The 8,864-nt window shown below is 40.0% G+C and overlaps 1 pseudogene; it reads left to right on the top strand.

The window, feature by feature from the left end:
* The first annotated feature begins 2,614 nt into the window (after window positions 1-2,614).
* Window positions 2,615-6,113, top strand: LOC147615477 (uncharacterized; annotated as a pseudogene).
* The last annotated feature ends 2,751 nt before the right edge of the window (window positions 6,114-8,864 follow it).

The raw sequence follows: 8,864 nt of genomic DNA, 5'->3' as shown, positions 1-8,864 counted from the left end.
ATGAATGGCCAAAAACCTTTGGACATCATCTTGTACTTGACAAGGACTTGCCAAGTGTGGAAGCCCTCTCCAGAGAACTTCTTAATTTGGGTGTTGTCCTTTGACATTGGGTATTGAAGGAGATTGTTAGAGAGTAATGGGCTGATTTATGAAGAAGAAAAAACCAAAAATTTGTGATGTTTTGGCTTAAATAGAAAGAGAAAGGCTTATGAGAGTGCAACAACCCTTAATCAAGCCAAGGATGTTGCATAAAAAAGGAGATTAAGATGGTAAAGTTTATGGTTTAGCACTTAGGGTTTGTGCCCAACCACTAATTCTGATAGAGATTAGATTTATTAGTGTCAAAGAACACTTTGTTTGGTGATTAAGATCACCATTTGTGTTTAGCAACACTATTAGTGCTTAATTGCACATTTCTAGCATCTAATGACACTTGCATTGGTGATTAGATTCACCATTAGTGTTTAAGAACACTCTTAGTGTTTAGAAACACTTTAGAATGGCTCCCCTTTGCTGGATTAGTAGCCTCATCAGTGTTAATCAACACTATTAGTGCTTATAAGCACACTTTGAGAAGCTTTGTGCACTTGAAGATTGTGATGAAGCTTGATGACAATGAGGTTTATGAACACCTCATGGTGTATGCCCACAACATCAGAGAATCTGGAGCAAAACACTTCAAGAAGCACTTAAGAGATTTGAAGCTAAGAGGAGAGGATTAGTGCAAAAAGGACACTTGATTTTGAAGCTTTAATGGAAGCTTCAATGGCTACCAAGTGAGCAACCTGGTTTTTTGACTCTAGCACGCACGCATGGAGCAACCACTGGGGCTGATCTCTTAACTGTAGATACTTAAGACTATGGGCTTCAAAAGCCCTAAGATTGTGTGGCTTGAGATTGCCCACATGTTGCGCATTGCTGTACAACAGACAACGCTACAGATTTCGTGCACCGGCCTGCTCAGACGACAATGACGCGGTTGAGAGAGTTGCAAACCATCAATTGGCTGTACGAACTTGAGCGCTGGAGGTCTTCTTCACTTTCCTAGTTGGAAACTCACCGAGTTCTTACCTCCACAAGATGCTAGAGTTCCTCCACTGGCAGGAGGTTCAAGTCCACAAAAAAAGGGAACAAAATTGACCTATTCTACACCACAAAAATGACCTAATCTTGCCAAGGGAGAGCCCAGTTAATGCATGCATCATATGACTAAAATCGATTAATTAATCATTAGCTACACACACTCTACTTAATGGAGAGTACACTAAGTGTGCCTGCAACCCCCTTTACAATTATTAGTTTTCTCTTTGAATTCACTCAGGCACTAGTGCTCATGAGCACATCCTAGGCATGCTAAACATTAATATTCCAACATTTTAAACCTGAAATTAAGATAAATTTTTAGAAATTTATTTACATGAGGGATATTTAAATCCAATTTTGGAAAAAATCTGTAAGTTCCTTAAGAGAAACGGGTTAGTTCTATCTACTTCAAATTTACAAGTAAGGGGGTTTTCAAATACCTCTTGAATGCATGTTGTATCTATGATTTCTGTATAGTGCACTCCCTGGGTTGAAGCCCTTCCAAAAATATGGTTAGGTTGTAACTAGCATTGTAGCATAGTTAGCCTCCTTTTCGTTGCATATTGGTTGTCCTGCTTGGTGCTCCTTCTCGTTCACTATACTTGACATATCGACTTGCCAATTTGAGAAAGAGGCTTCATGTGGGCCCACTAGCTTGCTACATGGGTTGAATTGTGCTAGTTGTGTTGTATGGGTGAATGGGGTTAAACCCTCAGCTATGCAACGTTTATTCTCATCTAGCAAATTGACGATGTAGCTTTGCTTGACCCTAGAAATCCAACTAAGAAACTCTTCTAAGACCTATAGTGTTTATGGCCATAACTTATGTAAATGCTAGCTTCATAGTCATTTACTACCTTAACACAAGAAATATTTTCCCTTTGTTGAGGTGAGGAAACGTGCATTCCAATCGCGCTCGCCATGGCCATAGGATCCTATTGTGTCTTGTTTTATAATCACAACAATTTTACAACAGGCTGAAATTTTGAAACAACGACAACCACAAGGATGCACACAACGTTGACTCTTCCAAACTTAAAGTTTTTATAATCACAACAGGTTGAAATTATGAAACAACGACAACCACGAGGATGCACATAACGTTGACTCTTCTGCCACCATCACAGCCTAGCATCTTCTGCCATCCATCGATCAAACCCAAGCTTGGGATTTATTGGATCTACCAAACCTTAATTATTGGGGTGCTTATAAGCAACCCTTTATAATTACAGAAGAGGAAATCTGATGCTATGAGGAGCCTCCACGATATGCGAGAGAGAACCTTCTATGGGTTGGCCTCCACGATGGGAGAAAGGAATTCCACTATAATAAACCCGCCAGCATGCCAGGCAGATAGGCGGACAAGTGTTGATATTGCCTAGATAAAAAGGAATGCCATTTCTATTTTGAAATTTGGACCTTACAAAAATACACACCAAGTAATTAACTAATTAATTACAGGGGTCGCCGACAGCGTTTAAGACTCTATTTGAGAGGCCTTGAACGTAGATAAAATAGGGAAGAAGCCAGAACAAAGGAACAAGGGCGGGCTCCTATCGTCGAAACAACCTGTGGAAGATCATCGTCTCCAGCATATGCGGCTGTTTCATGCTGTGTGAGGTTATTCTTTGTGTGGTTATCCTTAATCTTGTGGGTTAAATCGCCCTTTGTCAGCCGTTCTTGTGGGCTTTGAAGCCATGGTGACCCTTCTCCCAGGAACGAACGAAGCTGATGGATTCGACACTGGACTCATAGATTTTTACTTAAATTCTGAGCCTGAGAGAGGAGAAATCACCGGAGATCAGGTCAGGTTTGCGGGGTTCTTGCAATCATTGGGTATAAGACTTGACTTGGAGTCTGTGGACTGCAGCGATCCAAGATCTTGTCTGGAACGCTTACCAAACTGCCAAACCTATGGCGATGTTCTGGGCCTTTTCCCTGCTGTCAAGCGAAAGGATAAGGATGCTTTGCTTCAGCAGAAGATCTGGGATCTGGCCATGGAGGCTGCAAAGCGTGCCTGGGATACTCAGTACGTCGCTCCAGAGAAGGCACTTACCCATGTGGCTCAGCAGTTGCAGGATTATGCCAGTTCATGGAACCGCAATGAGAGGTATGCGCCGCTGGTTGCTTTGGTTCAAAGCAGCGGATGGGGAAAGTCAAGATTGATTTGCGAGCTGTGGCGGAAGGAGTTCTATGTTTTTTACATATCATGCATGGGAAAGGAGCAGACTGGGTTCCCGAGACGCACTGAGCAGCTAGCAGACATTATGCAGAACCCACAATCCAGTGAGAAAACCTTTGTGGCACTTGTTGCTAGCATCATGGCAGTCTTCAATCAGCATACTGACATGACATGTGAAGCATGGATACACGCACAGGAGAAAGGACAGTCCCTCCAAACTGAAATATTCAATCAGTTCCAGCAAATTCTCAGATCTTTAGAATTTCCAGAATGGGATGAAGAAAAGTATGAGCAGTTCTTCAAGGAAGACATAAAGAAGCTGGAGAATAAGAGGCTTCTTTTGTGTGTAGAGGAAGCAGGAGAGCTAGGTGACAATTTTACGAAGTTCAGGAGGTCATTAAGAAGTATCCCGAGAGCCAGCAGCTTTTTCAGTCTAGTGCTGGGCACTGATAGAAAAGTGGCAGACCTAGCAGCAGCAGCAGAGGAAGATGCAAGTGCACGTGTGAGATTGGCTCACCCTTTCACTGTCTACCATCCCATTTATTTGATTGGAAAGAGTGATATTCTTGCCCACGCTAGCAGCAGCGAGGATGATGTAAGCACAGATCCTACACGTGATACGATAGGGGAGGCCACTCTGGGCAGCATACTATGATTCAGTCGACACAACTGACAAGCTGGGCGCAACCATTCTGTTGGCAAAGATGAAGTTGCTTGGGAAGAACATTGATATCACAAAGCCAGGCTGGGTGACTCGGGACATAGCAATAGCTGTTTTTGCCTGTATTGTGGGATTAGATGTGGTTGCGTGGACTCTTCCACAGCAACTTGTGGCAAAGCACATGAGAACTATCGTGAAGATAACAGAGGACATGCGAAGAGTCTATAGAGCAGCGGCTGTGGAGCCGCCTCTTGCTGCTGGTGCTGCTAAGTTGCTGCATGCCGAGAATGACAAATTTCTGGGTGAAGAAAAGCTGACGGAGGTTTGCCTAGATGGCTTGGTGCATGAAGGTATTAGGGGGGAGATGGTGGCCAGGATTATTATCATGCTAGCTATGCATGAGTGCACAAAGAGTAAAGACTACATCCAACCTGTGACGATGGCCACCTTCTTGAATGCCATGTTTGGGAGCGGTGTTGTGGAGGAGTTGAAGGCTAATCTTGTGAACATGGAAACAACTCTTTTCTTCAACTCTTTCACCTCAACGTCTGTGGAATTTTCTCAGCAACTATTGGAGAGGGCCTTTGTTAGGTGTACTGCACTAGTTGTGAGGAGGAATGAGCGCGTTCTTGACTTTGCCCTTCCTGGTCGTTTTGGCCCCTTCGCTAGTTGGCCCTCGTGAGCGTCCTGTGCTGCCAAGAGCTGCGAAGGTCATTCAGTGTCAAAACCAGGCAGTTTTTCATGGGACTACTTCCATGAAAAACCAGGCAGTTTTTCATGGGACTACTTCCATTATAGGACAGATCAAAAACCAGAGGAATGAGCGGTCCTTCAACCGAGAAATAGAAGATCTTCAGGATGATACAAGGGCAGATTCCTGTGCAGAATTTTTTTTCCAAATTGGCCACAGAGAGAAGCCTGATGTTAAAGTCAATCATAACACTGTAGTGGTCTATGGTCTTTCTTCCTTAAAGCACCTTCGGTCGAAGAATATGCGAGATGCAAATGTTCTTCCTAAGTTGCTGCAGCTCTCTAGGACTTGTGTGGACATATTTAAGGATACTGGTTGCGAGATGAACAGGATTTGTTACTTGACATGATCCCTATGGGATACAATGTCAAGCCATTTAGAGCATAACATGGTGGAAATTATGCAAATAGTGAAAATTTGGGAGCACAACATGGTGGAAACTATGCAAATAGTGAAAATTTTGCATCAAGCAGTCATGATGGTAGTGCAAATCACTTGTTTGTCATGAAACATGTCGTGGGGTCTATGATGACACATGGTGACAGTGATGACACTTGGTATATGGACTCTGGAGCATCAAACCATATGACTTGTCATGGCGAATGGTTTGAACATATGAAGCCAATGGATGTGAAAGGCTGTGTGGAGACAGGTGATGATTCTCAGCATGCTATCACTCATGTTTGGATTGTGCCATTGGTAATGATTCTCAGCATGCTATCACTCATGTAGGGAGTGTGCCATTGGTGATGCACAATGGTGAAATAAAGTCTGTCATGTTGAGATTCATGCTCGATGTCAGTGTGTGCCAGCTATGCTATGTGCTGGCATGTTAGGTAGCAGCATGTGTGAGACATAAATGACCGCGTTCAGCTGGTCATAGTGTGTGGACATTAGTTAGGGTTAGTAGTGTGTGGACACAACACAGTGTGTATCTTGTGTATTATGGATTATGGCTTTATGCATTGTGTGAGAAGGGAGATGGCTTCCCTCTATGGTTAGGGTTTGCAATATACATTAGGGTTTGATCCTGTGTGTGTGTCTCCTCTCTCTCTACCATGTTTTTCAACATGGTATCAGAGCCTGGTGCTCTCTATTAGGGTTTATGAGTGAGTGAGAGAAGAGGGAGAAGAAGCTGTGAAGCTTGTCATTGATGCTGTGAAGCTTGGAGCACATCGATTTCTATCAGATCTGAGAGCTTGGCTTATCGGGTAAGCTCTACTAAACACCCTTGAGCGGATTGCAGGTGATTCAGGCAGAAACAAAGCAAATTAGGGTTGCCCAAAGCAAAGGAAAATTTTGGTTTTTTGGAAGCTTTCCATTGAAGCTTGGAAGCGGGGATGTATGGTGAAAATAGATGCAAATTTGACAAAGAAACATGTATGTGACAAGGAAGAATGTATTGGTAACTTATGTACAAGTCCTACACTGATTTTGGAGCAAATATGATGCATTTGAATGAGTGAAAATTACTGGTTTTTGAGCTCTCACAAAACAGAGAAAAAGAGGTCAACTTTTGATAAAATTAAACCTAGTTTTTTATAAAAATCAATTCATTGATGGATTGTAAACTTGCGTTGGAGTGTTAGGCAACATTATATGCCATCAATTGACACTTTGATTAGCCCAAAAACCTTCAGGAGCAGGCGGCGCAGCATCTACAGAGAAACAGGACAGTTTTTCACATATTTTGCTAAGTGGAGTTCAAATTTCACTTGTGTGCTTGATAATTTTTAAAATTGGTTTAGCAATTAGTTGGTACATACACCTGAGAAGGAGGCTATATGATTGGATTAAGCAATTATGATCTATGGAGCTGAAAAGGAGCTGATTAAAAAGGTTGTCAACTGTGATTAGTGAAACAGAGTGTGATTAATCGACTAATTACTCTCTCATCTTAAACAATTGGTCTAATTCCTTTTACATGGAGTTAGTGGACATCATTGCTAAGCTAATGAATGTCTGGTCTCTCAATTTAGACAAGGATTGAAGAAATTAGAGTAATTCTACTACTGGTTTTATTGATTTTTTTAGTTTTTCTCAAAATAGAGGAAGGGGTTTGACAAAATTGATATGTACGCATCTTGGTTGGTGCTGATATTCAACATTGAGCTTGTTTAGGTGTCAATGCAAGTTATCCATACTTGATTGAACCACTACATTGCAATTTGGAGTCTTGGAAAGCAGGGTATCTTGCACTACGTAAACCAGTTCATTTTGGATGCATACAGTTTGATTTTCTACATCAAAATTGAAGTTTGTTGACTACTTTGGAGTATCTGGAAAACTCATAAGAGTGTGGTTGAGCTGAGGAAGGCTTGTTTACTGTAAGATCCCTCTGTCCCTCTGCGCGAGGCACAACCGTTGATCCACTTATTTGAAAAATTTATTAGGGAATTAACTATTCGAATCTTAGCGTAATTCTAATATTTTTCAGTTTGATTATTAAAACTCCACTGATTCCAGCCTAACCCCATCCGGCCCATGGGTTAGCCACCACCCTACCACTGGAATCGGGGAACCAAACAAGTACTCACCCACCCATAATTGAAATGCCTTTCTTAACTTTAGCTTTAGAAAACAGATACACACACTCCTCTTTATTAAACTTTAATAAAAATAATCCTTGATAAACAATTTACGGATTATATATGTCATACTTCAAAATTTCTCATTGAGTCTTTGTTTCTCAACAAAACAGTATCACTCTAGACTCTCCGTTGAGACGAGCGAGTCAACAACGAGATCCAGTATAGATTACAAAAAACATAGGTCCATCATATAATATCTTTCTCGGCATGCGCATGGATGTCCTCGGCACCGCGAGCCCGTGCATCGCCTGGTCAGAACCCTCCACGATTCTTCTTAGGTGTCTTGGCACTTCACTCAGGGAGGACTGCTTCGTCGGCCCTCGTCCATCGTACCAGAAGCGCACCATTTTAACCATACCGAGGCTGGTCAAGACCTCGGCAAGCCTTACCGCGTGAGCTGTCTCTCGAACACTCTCCGCCAGCTGTTGCAACCGAACTTCCCTTAGATAAACATATATGTCAAATGCTCCCTCCAGTATTCTGGCGTAAGACAGTCTTTTAAGAAGGCAGGGTTTCTATGGAAGTTTACAGTTTTGATTTTGTTTGAATACCATGAGTATATCTTAAATCCGTATCTCATTACTTCTAGATTCAGTTCTCAATTCTAAACAGAATTTCTCGAATTCTGTTAACTTGATACTTAGATCAAAATCACAAATCTTAACTTAGTTTCAGATTCGGTGGGTGATTTGGGTATATTTTTCCTGAACTGGTACATCGTCATTGATTGAAACGGACGAAGGAATTAGGTCTTGGTCAATAGTCTGAGTCAGAGTTTAGGTCCTAAAATTATCTTTCTCGAAGGTACTATCTCAATTTTTCTTTTTTTTTCTAAAATTTCCTTCAATGAATATTTGTTTACTGATTTCAAAAACATGGATTTCTTGAGGAATATTCATTTACGTCGATCTCCGATTAAAATTTATCTTTATGCATACTTCTATGCATTAAAATCAAATATGATAAAAGTAACACTTTTATAATAAAAATTTATCTTTTATGCATACTTCTATGCATTAAAATCAAATATGATAAAAGTAACACTTTTATAATAAAAAATTATCTTTTATGCATACTTCTATGCATTAAAATCAATTATGATAAAAGTAACACTTTTATAATAAAAATTTAACTTTTATGCATACTTCTATGCATTAAAATCAATTATGATAAAAGTAACACTTTTATAATAAAAATTATCCTTTATGCATACTTCTATGCATAAAAATTAAAAATGATAAAAGTAACACTTTTGATACATAAAAATTATCCTTTATGCATACTTCTATGCATGAAAATTAAAAATGATAAAAGTAACACTTTTGATATAAAAAAATTATCCTTTATGCATACTTCTATGCATGAAAATTAAAAATGATAAAAGTAACACTTTTGATATAAAAAAAATTATCCTTTATGCATACTTCTATGCATGAAAATTAAAAATGATAAAAGTAACACTTTTGATATAAAAAAAATTATCCTTTATGCATACTTCTATGCATGAAAATTAAAAATGATAAAAGTAACACTTTTGATATAAAAAAAATTATCCTTTATGCATACTTCTATGCATGAAAATTAAAAATGATAAAA

This window comes from Cibotium barometz, chromosome 40 (genome assembly GCF_041138505.1).
Source record: "Cibotium barometz isolate CiBa-2024 chromosome 40, ASM4113850v1, whole genome shotgun sequence".
Lineage (NCBI taxonomy): Eukaryota > Viridiplantae > Streptophyta > Polypodiopsida > Cyatheales > Cibotiaceae > Cibotium > Cibotium barometz.
The sequence above is the reverse complement of the archived record's forward strand: the minus strand, read 5'-3'. Positions and strand labels throughout refer to the sequence as shown.